Below are 17,609 nucleotides of genomic sequence, written 5' to 3'. Positions count from 1 at the left end.
TCCTGACCCGTTTTACTGCCGATCCGGAGCCCCATCGGGTCTTCACGACTGGACCACCGACGTTATCTGCCCGAGGGAGTTATCCAACTGGCCCCTCCGTCGCGACGTAACCTGATCGCCCATCTGCGGCCCGCTAATCGTTAGCTGTCTTTTCGGCTGCGATCTGAATAGGTCTATCGGACACTTTTCTTGGGCCACTATAACTAACTATTTTGCCAACTTGGACAGGTCCCCCCTTCCACACGGAACCCCACTAACCCACAGACGGAAACGCACGAGCTGGCTAAAAACAGACCTCCCTCCCATCTTCCACCAGCTTGCTACCCACGGCCCGGCTAGCTGTCTGAATCTCACTGGACCCTTTGATCACTCGGCTAAGCATGCCTCTCCTTAATGTCAATATGCCTTCTCCATTGCTGTTCTGGTTAGTGTTTATTGGCTTATTTCACTGTAGAGCCTCTAGCCCTGCTCATTATACCTTATCCAACCTCTCAGTTCCTCCACCCACACATGCTATGACATCTTCTGGTTTCAATGATGTTTCTAGAGACAATATCTCTCTCACTATCACTAAATGCCTAGGTTTACCTCCTCTGTACTCACATCCCACCATACCTTTGTCTGTACATTATACCTTGAAGCTATTTTATCGCCCCCAGAAACCTGCTCCTTTTTCTCTCTACTCTGGACGTCACAGACGACCAATTCTTATAGCTTTTAGCCGTACCCTCATACTTATTCTTCTCTGCTCCTCTGGGGATGTAGAGGTGAATCCAGGCCCTGCAGTGCCTGGCTCCACTCCTACTCCCCAGGCGCTCTCTTTGATGACTTCTGTAACCGTAATAACCTTGGTTTCATGCATGTTAACATTAGAAGCCTCCTCCCTAAGTTTGTTTTATTCACTGCTTTAGCACACTCCGCCAACCCGGATGTCCTAGCTGTGTCTGAATCTTGGCTTAGGAAGTCCACCAAAAACTCTGAAATCTTCATCCCTAACTACAACGTTTTCAGACAAGATAGAACGACCAAAGGGGGCGGTGTTGCAATCTACTGCAGAGATAGCCTGCAGAGTTCTGTCCTGCTATCCAGGTCTGTACCCAAACAATTTGAACTTCTAATTTTAAAAATCCACCTCTCCAAAAACAAGTCTCTCACCGTTGCCGCCTGCTATAGACCCCCCTCGGCCCCTAGTTGTGCTCTGGACACCATATGTGAACTGATTGCCCCCATCTATCTTCAGAGCTCGTGCTACTAGGTGACCTAAACTGGGACATGCTTAACACCCCAGCCATCCTACAATCCAAGCTTGATGCCCTCAATCTCACACAAATTATTAATGAACCCACCAGGTACAACCCCAAAGCCGCAAACACTGGCACCCTCATAGATATCATCCTAACCAACGTGCCCTCTAAATACACCTCTGCTGTTTTCAACCAAGATCTCAGCGATCACTGCCTCATTGCCTGCACCCGTAATGGGTCAGCGGTCAAACGACCTCCACTCATCACTGTCAAACGCTCCCTGAAACATTTCAACGAGCAAGCCTTTCTAATCGACCTGGCCCTGGTATCCTGGAAGGATATTGACCTCATCCCGTCAGTAGAGGATGCCTGGTTATTTTTTTAAAAATGCCTTCCTCACCATCTTAAATAAGCATGCCCCTTTCAAGAAATTTAGAACCAGGAACAGATATAGCCCTTGGTTCTCCCCAGACCTGACTGCCCTTAACCAACACAAAAATATCCTGTGGCGTTCTGCATTAGCATCGAACTGCCCCCGCGATATGCAACTTTTTAGGGAAGTTAGAAACCAATACACACAGGCAGTTAGAAACGCCAAGGCTAGCTTTTTCAAACAGAAATTCGCTTCGTGCAACTCCAACTCTAAAAAGTTCTGGGACACTGTAAAGTCCATGGAGAATAAGAACACCTCCTCCCAACTGCCCACTGCACTGAGGATAGGAAACTCTGTCACCACCGATAAGCCCACTATAATTGAGAATTTCAATAAGCATTTTTCTACGGCTGGCCATGCTTTCCACCTAACTACCCCTACTGCATTCAACAGCACTGCACCCCCCACAGCAACTCGCCCAAGCCTCCCCCATTTCTCCTTCTCCCAAATCCATTCAGCTGATGTTCTGAAAGAGCTGCAAAATCTGGACCCCTACAAATCAGCTGGGCTTGACAATCTGGACCCTTTCTTTCTAAAATTATCTGCCGAAATTATTGCAACCCCTATTACTAGCCTGTTCAACCTCTCTTTCGTGTCGTCTGAGATTCCCATAGATTGGAAAGCAGCTGCTGTCATCCCCCTCTTCAAAGGAGGTGACACTCTTGACCCAAATTGCTACAGACCTATATCCATCCTACCCTGCCTTTCTAAGGTCTTCGAAAGCCAAGTCAACAAACAGATTACCGACCATTTCGAATCCCACCGCACCCTCTCCGCTATGCAATCTGGTTTCAGAGCTGGTCATGGGTGCACCTCAGCCACGCTCAAGGTCCTAAACGACATCGTAACCGCCATCGATAAGAAACATTACTGTGCTGCCGTATTCATTGACCTGGCCAAAGCTTTTGACTCTGTTAATCACCACATCCTCATCGGCAGACTCAGTAGCCTTGGTTTCTCAAACGATTGCGTCGCCTGGTTCACCAACTACTTCTCTGACAGAGTTCAGTGTGTCAAATCGGAGGGCCTACTGTCTGGACCTCTGGCAGTCTCTATGGGGGTACCACAGGGTTCAATTCTTGGGCCAACTCTTTTCTCTGTATACATAAATGATGTCGCTCTTGCTGCTGGTGAATCTCTGATCCACCTCTACGCAGACGACACCATTCTGTACACTTCTGGCCCTTCTTTGGACACTGTGTTAACAACCCTCCAGACGAGCTTCAATGCCATTCAACTCTCCTTCCGTGGTCTCCAACTGCTCCTAAACACAAATAAAACTAAATGCATGCTCTTCAACCGATCGCTGCCTGCACCTGCCCGCCTGTCCAGCATCACTTCTCTGGACGGTTCTAACTTAGAATTTGTGGACAACTACAAATACCTAGGTGTCTGGTTAGACTGTAAACTCTCCTTCCAGACTCACATCAATCATCTCCAATCCAAAGTGAAATCTCGAATTGGCTTCCTATTTCGCAACAAAGCATCCTTCACTCATGCTGCCAAACATACCCTCGTAAAACTGACCATCCTACCAATCCTCGACTTCGGCGATGTCATTTACAAAATAGCTTCCAATACCCTACTCAACAAGCTGGATGCAGTCTATCACAGTGCCATCCGTTTTGTCACCAAAGCCCCATATACTACCCACCACTGCGACCTGTACGCTCTCGTTGGCTGGCCTTCGCTTCATAATCGTCGCCAAACACATTGGCTCCAGGTCATCTACAAGACTCTGCTAGGTAAAGTCCCCCCTTATCTCCGCTCACTGGTCACCATAGCAGCACCCACCTGTAGCACGCGCTCCAGCAGGTATATCTCTCTGGTCACCCCTAAAGCCAACTCCTCCTTTGGTCGTCTCTCCTTCCAGTTCTCTGCTGCCAATGACTGGAACGAACTACAAAAATCTCTGAAACTGGAAACACTTATCTCCCTCACTAGCTTTAAGCACCAGCTGTCAGAGCAGCTCACAGATCACTGCACCTGTACATAGCCCATCTATAATTTAGCCCAAACTACTACCTCTTCCCCTACTGTATTTATTTATTTTATTTATTTTGCTCCTTTGCACCATATTATTTATATTTTATCTTTGAACTTTCTTCAAAATACAAATCTACCATTCCAGTGTTTTTCTTGCTATACTTTATTTATTTTGCCACCATGGCATTTTTTTGCCTTTACCTCCCTTATCTCACATCATTTGCTCACATTGTATATAGTCTTATTTTTTTTTTATTTTTTTTTTATTCTACTGCATCATTGATTGTATGTTGTTTTACTCCATGTGTAACTCTGTGTTTTTGTATGTTGTCGAACTGCTTTGCTTTATCTTGGCCAGGTCGCAATTGTAAATGAGAACTTGTTCTCAACTTGCCTACCTGGTTAAATAAAGGTGAAATAAATAAATAAATAAATAAATATATATTAGACGTATTTTCAATGCCATTTTTCTCACTGGGACTATTCTAGTAGGGAGCCGCACATGTTTTGTCAGCCGAAGTGCGGCAGAACAGCCAGAACCGGTCCTGGTGACATCGGCCAGTTACGCTCATGTATTGAAACAAGTCTTTGGGTCTAACGCTCGTCTTGTACTTGAACTGGCACTCCTTCGATATAAAGCTTCTTTTTTTTTTTTTACGAAAATAAATTAAAACGTGTCAGTTTGTCACTTTCATTATGTTTCAGTAATAACATACTCAAATCTAGGTTGTGCCTTTAGATTTTGAGAATATTTACAACTAATGAAGAATTTTTCAACTTCCCGAAACCAAAATCCCGGCCTGGTCTGTTTCGCAAGCCTTCCCGGAAATCTCGCGATGTTGCACCTCTGGGTGTAAAAACTCTCTGGTCTGTAAAAACTTCCCACCGAAGTTGTGTAGAAAAACAATTGTACCGAGCTTCTCCCGAGCAGGGTCGCCTTGTCGGAAATCCTTCTCCTTAGGGACAGTTTTGTCGCATCTGGGGGTCGTGAAAGGGTTTCTGAGAAGATAACGAGTCAGGTAACGTGTTTTTAGTTTGAGTTAATTTGAGTTTGTTTCATGGGACAGAATCAAATCTGGTAAAAGTGTATTTTGTTAGAAGGAGCGACAGTTTTGAAACGTGCTGATCTGACTGATTTGAACCAGATGTTGTAGACCATAAGTTGACTTGTCAAAATGTGTTGTGTCCTTTTCGTCTAGAGACTAAAGCACGTTATGATTCAGCACCAAAACGACATTTCGGAATAACCTACTATCATTTTGAGGAACAAATATTGAGACTGCATATTTCACCACGTGTGAACGTTTTGAATATATATTTATCCCAAAATACAACTATAGGCTGCGGTTATTTGGTATATGAGAGAACGTGACCCTGTGATCGCCCTCTTGTCACAAGACACGTTTCTCTAAAAATATTATTCTTTCTGCTTTTTGTCTAAACTCTTCCCAAACCGACTGTCCATGCACTCAGTTTGACAATGAATAATCTAGGTTTTTTATAGCAAAATCAATACATTTTCTAACTAGTGCACATATTCAATACTGCGGTAGTGAACAGGCATACAATATACATGGTGATATACAGCGTGGGAAGTTATTAACAGAATGTTTTTGTCCTTCAACATGCTGGGACCTGTCTGTCTGCGACCTGTCTGTCTGTTACTGGTAACTGACATGGTGAGTACCACAGCAATAGACTCCATTGGTATTATTTTTTTTTTTTTACAATACTCTTACATTTTCTCTTGCCCATAACATTGTTCTCTCAACAAATTAAGATACTGTATACACTCTATAATATATTTCGTCTTATCACCAGTTGAATTGAAACGCTATGTTAAACATCCAAGATATTACACTGATGATTAAGTGAAAGACAGATCCAAGATATTACACTGATGATTAAGGGAAAGACAGATCCAAGATATTACACTGATGATTAAGTGAAAGACAGATCCAAGATATTACACTGATGATTAAGGGAAAGACAGATCCAAGATATTACACTGATGATTTAAGGGAAAGACAGTTCCAAGATATTACACTGATGATTAAGGGAAAGACAGATCCAAGATTAACTGATGAGGAAAGACAGTTCCAAGATATTACACTGATGATTAAGTGAAAGACAGTTCCAAGATATTACACTGATGATTTAAGGGAAAGACAGATCCAAGATATTACACTGATGATTAAGTGAAAGACAGTTCCAAGATATTACACTGATGATTAAGGGAAAGACAGATCCAAGATATTACACTGATGATTAAGGGAAAGACAGATCCAAGATATTACACTGATGATTTAAGGGAAAGACAGTTCCAAGATATTACACTGATGATTAAGGGAAAGACAGATCCAAGATATTACACTGATGATTAAGGGAAAGACAGATCCAAGATATTACACTGATGATTAAGGGAAAGACAGATCCAAGATATTACACTGATGATTTAAGGGAAAGACAGTTCCAGGAACTAATCATACCAGGCACATTATTATCTTTGTAGGCAGAATAAATACTCTCGTATGGCATCTGATAAGCCAAGCCTGTCCTGACTGTTGACTGTGTGATTAGTGACATGTTGATATCAGCACTTTAAAAAAAAAAAAACTCAATTCCTCCACATTAGACCTTCCTGAATTCTCCTCCTTGTTTAAAGTGCTGATCAAGCGTAACTTGTTTTCCTGTACAGACACACACACACACACACACACACACACACACACACACAGACAGACACAGACAGACACGCTCATCTGACCGAGAACAGACATCTTCATGTGCAACAGATGGGGTTTAGGTTTGGTAACGGGAAGTGTATTCTGTCTGTTCTCATGTGATGTTTTCTACTTGTTTCTGAAAAGTGTCTGAGGACTGAAGAAGTCACGTAAACTAAGTTGTTGACGTGGTAGATATATTAAACAGTTATCGCTCTAATGTCGATGGTGCTGACCATACCTGCTGACGGTGAACTAGCGCTGACTAATCCTATTGGTTGTGGTACATACGTATGCGACTTATCATCATAATGGTTTTCAATTATGGATGTAGTTTTGATTTTTTAAAAAATGAGAAAGTATGTATGTTATTTTGTTGTCTCGTTCTTTTTCACTATGAGCAACGGTCAGTGGTTGAAAATGGGGTTTATGAACTAGAAATATAGAAGAAGAACAAAAAAAGCTTATGCCTTTTTTGACCGGTTAGATCTTAGGAACAGCGGAGGCTGTTGAGGGGAGGACGGCTCATGACAATGGCCGGAATGGAATGGTACCAAACACATGGTTTCCATCTGTTTCATACCGTTTCCATTCACTTCACTCCAGCCGTTATGATGAGCCGTCCTCCCCTCAGCAGCCTCCGCTGTTTAGGCGATAGGAGCGGAGTAAAGTCCATGGAACGTTACCTTTATTGTTTTGCCAGTAATAGTTAACTTACTATTGAGACATACTGTAGTAGGGTCAACACTGAGAGATGAAACATGGTATTGAGACATACTGTAGTAGGGTCAACACTGAGAGATATACTGTAGTAGGGTCAACACTGAGAGATGAAACATGGTATTGAGACATACTGTAGTAGGGTTAACACTGAGAGATGAAACATGGTATTGAGACATACTGTAGTAGGGTCAACACTGAGAGATATACTGTAGTAGGGTCAACACTGAGAGATGAAACATGGTATTGAGACATACTGTAGTAGGGTCAACACTGAGAGATGAAACATGGTATTGAGACATACTGTAGTAGGGTTAACACTGAGAGATATACTGTAGTAGGGTCAACACTGAGAGATATACTGTAGTAGGGTCAACACTGAGAGATATACTGTAGTAGGGTCAACACTGAGAGATGAAACATGGTATTGAGACCTACTGTAGTAGGGTTAACACTGAGAGATATACTGTAGTAGGGTCAACACTGAGAGATGAAACATGGTATTGAGACGAGAACTAAATATACTGTAGTAGGGTCAACACTGAGAGATGAGGAAACTGAGAGATATACTGTAGTAGGGTCAACACTGAGAGATGAAACATGGTATTGAGACCTACTGTAGTAGGGTTAACACTGAGAGATATACTGTAGTAGGGTCAACACTGAGAGATGAAACATGGTATTGAGACATACTGTAGTAGGGTCAACACTGAGAGATGAAACATGGTATTGAGACATACTGTAGTAGGGTCAACACTGAGAGATGAAACATGGTATTAATAAGGTGTACTTTACTGTGTCTGTATGCTTGTGTTTACACAGGCAGCCTAGTTCTGATATTTATACACGAATTGGCATTTTGACCAATCAGATGAGCTCTTTTGTCAGTAAAGATCCAAATTGGGCTACCTGTGTAAAAGCAGCCTATTTAGTGGAGGTATCTGAGGCATTTGAATCAATGACATTGTCATTTTGAGACTAATACTGACGCAACATCGTATTTGCTCAGGAGGCAAAGTCACTCTCCTGTCTTACACTTGAGAGCTATTTGGCAGGACTGTATGTGTGTGTGTGAGAGAGACAGATTGGGGTTAAAGGTCAGTCACATGTGATAGCTGGTCTGTCTTTATCATGATGTAGCAATAAGCTGCACAAAGGTTGAAGAAACTCCACCACACACACTCAGCATAGCCTGACGCACTCAGCATAGCCTGACGCGCTCAGCATACCCTGACACATAGGTTGAGTAGAGGCTGAATAGTGGCTGAGTAGAGGCTGAATAGTGGCTGAGTAGAGGCTGAATAGAGGCTGAATAGTGGTTGAGTAGAGGCTGAATAGTGGCTGAATAGAGGCTGAATAGTGGCTGAATAGTGGCTGAGTAGAGTAGAATAGTGGCTGAATAGAGTAGAATAGTGGCTGAATAGAGTAGAATAGTGGCTGAGTAGAGTAGAATAGTGGCTGAGTAGAGTAGAATAGTGGCTGAGTAGAGTAGAATAGTGGCTGAGTAGAGAGGGAATAGTGGCTGAGTAGTGGCTGAGTAGAGTAGAATAGAGGCTGAATAGGGCTGAGTAGAGTAGAGTAGTGGCTGAGTAGAGGCTGAATAGTGGCTGAGTAGAGGCTGAATAGTGGCTGAGTAGAGTAGAATAGTGGCTGAGTAGAATAGTGGCTGAGTAGAATAGTGGCTGAGTAGAATAGAGGCTGAAGATAGAGGCGGAATAGGGCTGAGTAGGTCGGTGTCGTCATCAGACTTGTGCCATCAGCAGAGAGACTTTTCCCCTCTCACCTTGCCCCAGTCCCTCCTTCTGCCAGGTGTGTACAGACACTGTCCTTCCCTCCCTCCCAGTCTCAATGTGGTCTGATCTCTCTCTCTCACACACACACACACACACACACACACACACACACACACACACAGAGAGTGTGGTCTGGGCAACACGTGAGCGTTAGCTTTGCGTAGGCTAGCAAAAACTTCCTCGGTGTCGGTGAAGAGGGGTGAGATAACGGATACCGGCTCAATCTCGTCTGGGACAATGACGATAACCGTTATCTATCTCTTCAGTATGGCATGGACCTTGTTTTCACCTTGTAAAGCTATGGTGCTGAAGATGGTGGTTATCTATGGGTATTAATAGTGGAGTGGAGTGCTTAGGGTTGGCTTCACTTTGAAGGCTCATTCAAGTGGGCCATGGTGACGTCCTTGTCTTTGGCTGAGTCTGAAATGACTCCCTACCTACTCCCACAGGGCTCTGGTCAAAAGTAGTGCACTACATAGGGAAGAGGGTCCCACAGGGCTCTGGTCAAAAGTAGTGCACTACATAGGGAAGAGGGTTCCATAGGGCTCTGGTCAAAAGTAGTGCACTACATAGGGAAGAGGGTTCCATAGGGCTCTGGTCAAAAGTAGTGCACTATATAGGGAAGAGGGTTCCATAGGGCTCTGGTCAAAAGTAGTGCACTACATAGGGAATAGGGTTCCATAGGGCTCTGGTCAAAAGTAGTGCACTACATAGGGAAGAGGGTTCCATAGGGCTCTGGTCAAAAGTAGTGCACTACATAGGGAAGAGGGTTCCACAGGGCTCTGGTCAAAAGTAGTGCACTACATAGGGAATAGGGTTCCATAGGGCTCTGGTCAAAAGTAGTGCACTACATAGGGAAGAGGGTTCCATTTCTCTTTTTAAATCTGTTTGAAAATATTGTTGCTCTGAAGTGGTGAGACTGTGAAGCCCGGTCCTAGATCTGTCTGTGTTTCCTAACTCCTAGATCGATCGGTCTGTGTTTCCTAACTCCTAGATCGATCGGTCTGTGTTTCCTAACTCCTAGATCGATCGGTCTGTGTTTCCTAACTCCTAGATCGATCGGTCTGTGTTTCCTAACTCCTAGATCGATCGGTCTGTGTTTCCTAACTCCTAGATCGATCGGTCTGTGTTTCCTAACTCCTAGATCGATCGGTCTGTGTTTCCTAACTCCTAGATCGATCGGTCTGTGTTTCCTAACTCCTAGATTGATCGGTCTGTGTTTCCTAACTCCTAGATCGATCGGTCTGTGTTTCCTAACTCCTAGATCTGTTTGTGTTTCCTAACTCCTAGATCTGTTTGTGTTTCCTAACTCCTAGATCGATTGTCTGTGTTTCCTAACTCCTAGATCGGTCTGTGTTTCCTAACTCCTAGATCTGTCTGTGTTTCCTAACTCCTAGATTGATCGGTCTGTGTTTCCTAACTCCTAGATTGATCGGTCTGTGTTTCCTAACTCCTAGATCGATCGGTCTGTGTTTCCTAACTCCTAGATCGATCGGTCTGTGTTTCCTAACTCCTAGATCTGTTTGTGTTTCCTAACTCCTAGATCGATCGGTCTGTGTTTCCTAACTCCTAGATCGATCGGTCTGTGTTTCCTAACTCCTAGATCGATCGGTCTGTGTTTCCTAACTCCTAGATCGGTCGGTCTGTGTTTCCTAACTCCTAGATCGGTCGGTCTGTGTTTCCTAACTCCTAGATCGGTCTGTGTTTCCTAACTCCTAGATCGGTCTGTGTTTCCTAACTCCTAGATCGATCGGTCTGTGTTTCCTAACTCCTAGATCGGTTTGTTTTTTCTAACTCCTAGATCGATCGGTCTGTGTTTCCTAACTCCTAGATCGGTCTGTCTGTGTTGTCTATCTCTGCCAACTCCTGTGGTCACACAAACAATAGGGCCATAAGAGTTGGCAAGGCAGAACAAACAGATCTGGGACCAGGCTAAACATTTTAAATGAATGTATTGTATAATTTGTTAATAGCCATGCTTTCAATCCATAACTACCAATATTCCCACTGGAAGATCCCTGATGTACTTAGCTTCGATCTAATACTGTGGGTGTGCTTCAACCTGATCTATTCTGGTGTGTTGTAGTGGTTTCTGTTCCTTTAACACATTCAACCTGATCTATTCTGGTGTGTTGTAGTGGTTTCTGTTCCTTTATTAACACATTCAACCTGATCTATTCTGGTGTGTTGTAGTGGTTTCTGTTCCTTTAACACATTCAACCTGATCTATTCTGGTGTGTTGTAGTGGTTTCTGTTCCTTTATTAACACATTCAACCTGATCTATTCTGGTGTGTTGTAGTGGTTTCTGTTCCTTTAACACATTCAACCTGATCTGTTCTGGTGTGTTGTAGTGGTTTCTGTTCCTTTAACACATTCAACCTGATCTATTCTGGTGTGTTGTAGTGGTTTCTGTTCCTTTAACACATTCAACCTGATCTATTCTGGTGTGTTGTAGTGGTTTCTGTTCCTTTAACACATTCAACCTGATCTATTCTGGTGTGTTGTAGTGGTTTCTGTTCCTTTATTAACACATTCAACCTGATCTATTCTGGTGTGTTGTAGTGGTTTCTGTTCCTTTAACACATTCAACCTGATCTATTCTGGTGTGTTGTAGTGGTTTCTGTTCCTTTAACACATTCAACCTGATCTGTTCTGGTGTGTTGTAGTGGTTTCTGTTCCTTTAACACATTCAACCTGATCTATTCTGGTGTGTTGTAGTGGTTTCTGTTCCTTTAACACATTCAACCTGATCTGTTCTGGTGTGTTGTAGTGGTTTCTGTTCCTTTAACACATTCAACCTGATCTGTTCTGGTGTGTTGTAGTGGTTTCTGTTCCTTTATTAACACATTCAACCTGATCTATTCTGGTGTGTTGTAGTGGTTTCTGTTCCTTTAACACATTCAACCTGATCTATTCTGGTGTGTTGTAGTGGTTTCTGTTCCTTTAACACATTCAACCTGATCTATTCTGGTGTGTTGTAGTGGTTTCTGTTCCTTTAACACATTCAACCTGATCTATTCTGGTGTGTTGTAGTGGTTTCTGTTCCTTTAACACATTCAACCTGATCTATTCTGGTGTGTTGTAGTGGTTTCTGTTCCTTTAACACATTCAACCTGATCTATTCTGGTGTGTTGTAGTGGTTTCTGTTCCTTTATTAACACATTCAACCTGATCTATTCTGGTGTGTTGTAGTGGTTTCTGTTCCTTTATTAACACATTCAACCTGATCTATTCTGGTGTGTTGTAGTGGTTTCTGTTCCTTTATTAACACATTCAACCTGATCTATTCTGCTGTGTTGTAGTGGTTTCTGTTCCTTTAACACATTCAACCTGATCTATTCTGGTGTGTTGTAGTGGTTTCTGTTCCTTTATTAACACATTCAACCTGATCTATTCTGGTGTGTTGTAGTGGTTTCTGTTCCTTTAACACATTCAACCTGATCTATTCTGGTGTGTTGTAGTGGTTTCTGTTCCTTTATTAACACATTCAACCTGATCTATTCTGGTGTGTTGTAGTGGTTTCTGTTCCTTTAACACATTCAACCTGATCTATTCTGGTGTGTTGTAGTGGTTTCTGTTCCTATTAACACATTCAACCTGATCTATTCTGGTGTGTTGTAGTGGTTTCTGTTCCTTTAACACATTCAACCTGATCTATTCTGGTGTGTTGTAGTGGTTTCTGTTCCTTTATTAACACATTCAACCTGATCTATTCTGGTGTGTTGTAGTGGTTTCTGTTCCTTTAACACATTCAACCTGATCTATTCTGGTGTGTTGTAGTGGTTTCTGTTCCTTTAACACATTCAACCTGATCTATTCTGGTGTGTTGTAGTGGTTTCTGTTCCTTTAACACATTCAACCTGATCTATTCTGGTGTGTTGTAGTGGTTTCTGTTCCTTTAACACATTCAACCTGATCTATTCTGGTGTGTTGTAGTGGTTTCTGTTCCTTTAACACATTCAACCTGATCTATTCTGGTGTGTCGTAGTGGTTTCTGTACCTTTTAACATGAAAGCATGAGTAATTCAGAATGTGAGCTGAGGACAGTGGGATGTAGGGAAGGGGAATTGTCACAAATGGCAATCTGTTCCGGGCACTATGCAAGTCGTTGAGAGCTGACCAATCAGAGGAGGGTACAGCTAACCACTCCCACAACCAGAGTCCTATGGTTATGAGCAGCACATGGAGCTACAGTCACAATCATCACTTATCCCACTGCTTTACACACACACACACACACACACACACACACACACACACACACACACACACACACACACACATTTCAAAGGTTAGGGTTACTCACTGCATTTATGAGGCACTATGCTTCTACTGGAAGATAAGTGCTTGCGGCATACATGTGCAAGGCCAGGCAGTTCACCGTGAAGAAGACGGGTCTACTCGAGGAGGAGGAGGAGGATTGGGTCACAGTGGGCCCAGTCATCATATCCTAAAGCAGTGGGACTGAGGGCCCACGAGGAGTCCAACTGTATAGATATCAGAACATCAACAGTCAGGGTAACTAAAGGAACATGTTGGCGACATAGAGGTGCAAGGTCATGCAGTTTACTAATAAGGAGACAGGCTGTCCGACCATCCTCTGGTCAACTCTGTTAGCATGTTGAAAAGTACCTTTAGAGGGAAGACATTGGATGATACTGAGGAAACAAAGAACCCTTTCAGGCTAAATGAATCATGTCCAATTCAATTAAGGAGCCAGATCTTTTTAACACCACTTAAGTGCATTTGTTAGGGGGGGGGAAACCCCAGGGAGCACAGAACAGAGTCCAGTCCAGACATCACGTGTTGTATGGTTCGTCGGTGTGATGTTACCTCATAGAGTGCCTGTAGTGTATTTCAGGATAATATACTGCCAACTTGCATCTTAAGCTGTTGCCTCTTGACCAACCAGGCTGTTACTGTAAAACATCTATTGTTCTCACAGACTTATCTAGCAAAATATATATATTTCTTTAACCTAGGCAAGTCAGTTAAAAACAAATTCTTATTTTCAATGACGGCCTAGTGGGTTAACTGCCTTGTTCAGGGATAGAATGACAGATGTTTACCTTGTCAGCTCGTGGATTCAATCTTGCAACCTCTGGGTTACTAGTCCAAACGCTCTAACCACTAGGCCACCCTGCCGCCCCAAATGAATGAGGAATGCTTTTCCAACAGTCTTGAAGGAGTTCAAGACATATGCTGAGCACTTGTTGTATGCTGCTTTTCCTTCACTCTGCGGTCCAACTCATCCCAAACCATCTCAATTGGGTTGAGGTCAGGTGATTGTGGAGGCCAGGTCATCTGATGCAGCACTCCATCACTCTCCTTCACTCGCCTCTGGAATCAGTTCAATTGCCCTGGGCGGTACGAACAAAGGATCCACTTCAGGACAACATTTTAAGACTTTTTTTTTTGGTTACTACCCGATTCCATATGTGTTATTTCATAGTTTTGATGTCTTCACTATTATTCTACAATGTAGAAAATAGTCAAATTAAGAAAAACCCTGGAATGAGTAGGCGTTATTAAACCTTTGACCGGTAGTGTATATATTAATTCAATACATGTAATTTTTTTCCTTGAAACATTTTAATTTAAATACTGTAGAATTCCATTCATTCCTATGGTGGACTGCTCCTTCTGGGTAGTACCAATAATGGCTGACCGATGGCTTTCGAAGCCTCTCATTGGCCAATACATAGCATCAACAATCCATGGTTTATATCATTGAGACTAACCTCCAGTTAGAGGTTTCACGGGTCCACCCGAATACCTGAGAACCGACCCGGGACCCGAGCGGGGCCTGCACCTTTTCCTCGAGGTCACGTCTGTAAGATAGTCATCGGTCTTGTGTCTATGTAACTTTAACTGATAGACCAGAGTGGACCAGAACACGGCTCTGCATAGCCTACAGCATATTTATGTTACGCTAATAAAGTGAATATATTGACTTATAGAAGGCCTAGCCAACATTTTTTAAAGACTGTTTCGTTAACCGCAAGAGCAACTTGGCTGATAAACATATCGTTTTTTTTTTTTGTCACTCTGGTCCAATTGGACCTGGTCTAGGTCTGGTTGTCGTTTGGTCCTTGCGGGTTTGGGTCTGATTGTCCTCAAGTCCTGCTCAGGTTCAAAAAGCTCTTCTCGGCTTTTTGGACCTGAGAAAGATCTCTAACCCCAATCAATAGTAGAGAAATGCAAACTGATCTTAGATCAGGGACCACTACTCCCAAAATATCACCTAGTCCTTGCCATTCGGGTTCCTTGGGACGTCCAACTCTCACGTCACCCTATTGAAGTTGAAATTTAAAACGGTAAAGGTTAGAGTTTAGAGTAGGGACGTCCCACGTATCCCTGATAGCACTGACTATCACACGCAGAATCCCAAACTGAGCTGAGTTTCTGATAGGCGAGTCTGACGGGCGAGTCTGATAGGCTGCTATAGCGGAGGATCCGGAAGGAAGGCTCTACCACGGATCTACTCTGCGCAATACCGAACTGACACACACACACAGAGAGAGAGAGAGCATTACCATACATTATTATATTTTTTTTTATCGGATACAGTTTCTATTCTATTGTCGTTAAACCGATTGGAAGACGTGTTGTCTGGTATGTGAATATTTAATTATTTTTTTTAACGTGTAAAGGCGATGTTTTCCTGATTTTTCTCCCCGACCATTATAACTAGCGGTATATTAAAGCTGACTTTGTTTTCTGTTTTGCATTACCAGCCATGCGGCATATTCAATCTGTTTATTCCGTGTTTTTGTCATAACCTTTTTCCTGACACGTCTGTCTGTGTTTTTTTTTTTATATTGTAATGATGTCGGCAGTCTGCCGGACTAGTATCATTGTATTGACGAAGCATATAGCTGTGTTTCTGTGCTTTATGTTGACGTTAGGAAAAGCCTGCACTCATCAAACAGTATAACCTAGTCTGATACCTCATTAAATCATTTTACCGACAACAACAAACAAACAAACAAACAACATGTTTTGCGAACGCTGGCAGGGAAAACATATGGTTTTGAGTCAATGTGATTCATCATGGATGTGAACTACCTAAGACGTCTGGTCAGCTACAGCCTGACTTCTGATTGAATCTCTTTCCATCCAACAGTATGTTTTATAGCTGACGGTTCGATAAGAAAACCTTTCTGCACCGTCATGCGTTTTAATTTCCAATCTATTTCACTGTTATTGATCTGCAATGCGACGGGAGTGGTTTCCAATGTCGAATATGTGTTCTCCGCTACGTTGGTATCATGGCACCATATTCTCTACACGGTATGGTCGCAGTCTGACTTGACACTTTCTCCACCCACCCCATTACAACATGCATAGCTAAGCAATGCTAAGATGATGTTTTTTTTTATGTTGTTACCAATGCTTTGCTACGAAGGCGTTGTCAGTATGTTTTCCATTCAATATTGTTATCTGAAAGAAGGAGGCATCCTGCATGAAGAGTAGGTACCCCTCTCTCCCCACGGTATTACTGTCTGCAGGTATAAGAGCGACCTCATGCTTATTACTCCTGATGGTGATCCGTGTAGCATGGCGGTTGATTAAATCAGCCACAGTACAGGCTAATTCTGTCATAATATCAGATGTGATAATCATGGTACATTTTGAAGTGACAAGAGCTTATTATTAAGTAGCGTAATACGTTGCTGGTATAGTAGTTAGTCGGAGAACCCGTCTAGAGCACCAGTAAATACATACGGTTACACTGAAGGGAAGAAGACCTAAAGTAGAAGAGAGTACAGTAACGATATGTCGCTGGTACAGGCTAGTCATTTTAGCAGACGCTCTTATCCAGAGCAACTTACAGTAGTGAATGCATACATTTCATTTTAATTTCATGCATTTAAAAAAAAAATTTTTTGTTGTTGTACTGGCCCCCCATGGGAATCGAACACACAACCCTGGTGTTGCAAACACGATGCTCTACAAACTGAGCCACACGGGAAGTCAAGACAGATATAGATACAACACAGAAGTGAACAAACCTTGCAATGGTCTGCAGTATTATGTTATAGCCTACTGTATCTCACTGGTATAGTACATGTAGTAGGACCCATTTGGAAGTACAATTTACAGTAGGCCTAATATTTAATGAAGGTCTGAAATACCATAATATCTCCCTGGTATAGTAGTCAGACATTACATGTGATTTTTAGAGATTAGCGTTCTAGTTAATCCCATCAAGAGGTTTAGTCCATCTGTACTCTATTAAATCTAGTAATCCACATCTCAGCCTCACCAAGCAGAAAATGAACAGCACCTTGTTGGTTAGTTGTGTTTTCACAATCTTTGACATTTTAAAGTACTCATGGAGTTGTATATTTCTGGTGAATTGTCATCTGTTTTGAGAAAGAAACTAAACGCATTTTACTGTCGTTTTGTTCATAGAATTCTTGATCTATTTTGTGGAGAAGAAGTCAACAAGATGACTTGGAAGTTTCAGAGGTGGAAAGTAGAGGTCGACCGATTATGATTTTAATGCCGATTATTGGAGGCCCAGAAAAACCGGATACCGATTAATCGGCCGATATTTATTTGTAATAATGACAATTACAACAATACTGAATGAACACTTATTTTAACTTAATATAATACATAATTAAAATCAATTTAGCCTCAAATAAATAATGAGACATGTTCAATTTGGTTTAAATAATGCAAAAACAAAGTGTTGGAGAA

The 17,609-nt window shown here is 42.4% G+C and overlaps 1 protein-coding gene across 16 annotated transcripts in view; it reads left to right on the top strand.

Annotated features, from left to right (window-relative positions):
- The first annotated feature begins 4,496 nt into the window (after nucleotides 1-4,496).
- Nucleotides 4,497-17,609, top strand: part of LOC106596732 (band 4.1-like protein 3) — a 99,747-nt gene continuing 86,634 nt past the window's right edge. For 8 of the 16 annotated variants that reach the window (XM_045714434.1, XM_045714431.1, XM_045714435.1 and 5 more), the window contains exon 1: nucleotides 15,341-15,515. The gene's annotated coding sequence lies outside the window, so the exon portion shown is untranslated. Of the gene's footprint in view, nucleotides 4,683-15,340; nucleotides 15,516-17,609 lie in introns of those variants that run through there. The other 8 variants (XM_045714445.1, XM_045714441.1, XM_045714443.1 and 5 more) reach the window with 3 other exon arrangements.

This window comes from Salmo salar, chromosome ssa03 (assembly GCF_905237065.1).
Source record: "Salmo salar chromosome ssa03, Ssal_v3.1, whole genome shotgun sequence".
NCBI lineage: Eukaryota > Metazoa > Chordata > Actinopteri > Salmoniformes > Salmonidae > Salmo > Salmo salar.
The sequence above is the reverse complement of the archived record's forward strand: the minus strand, read 5'-3'. Positions and strand labels throughout refer to the sequence as shown.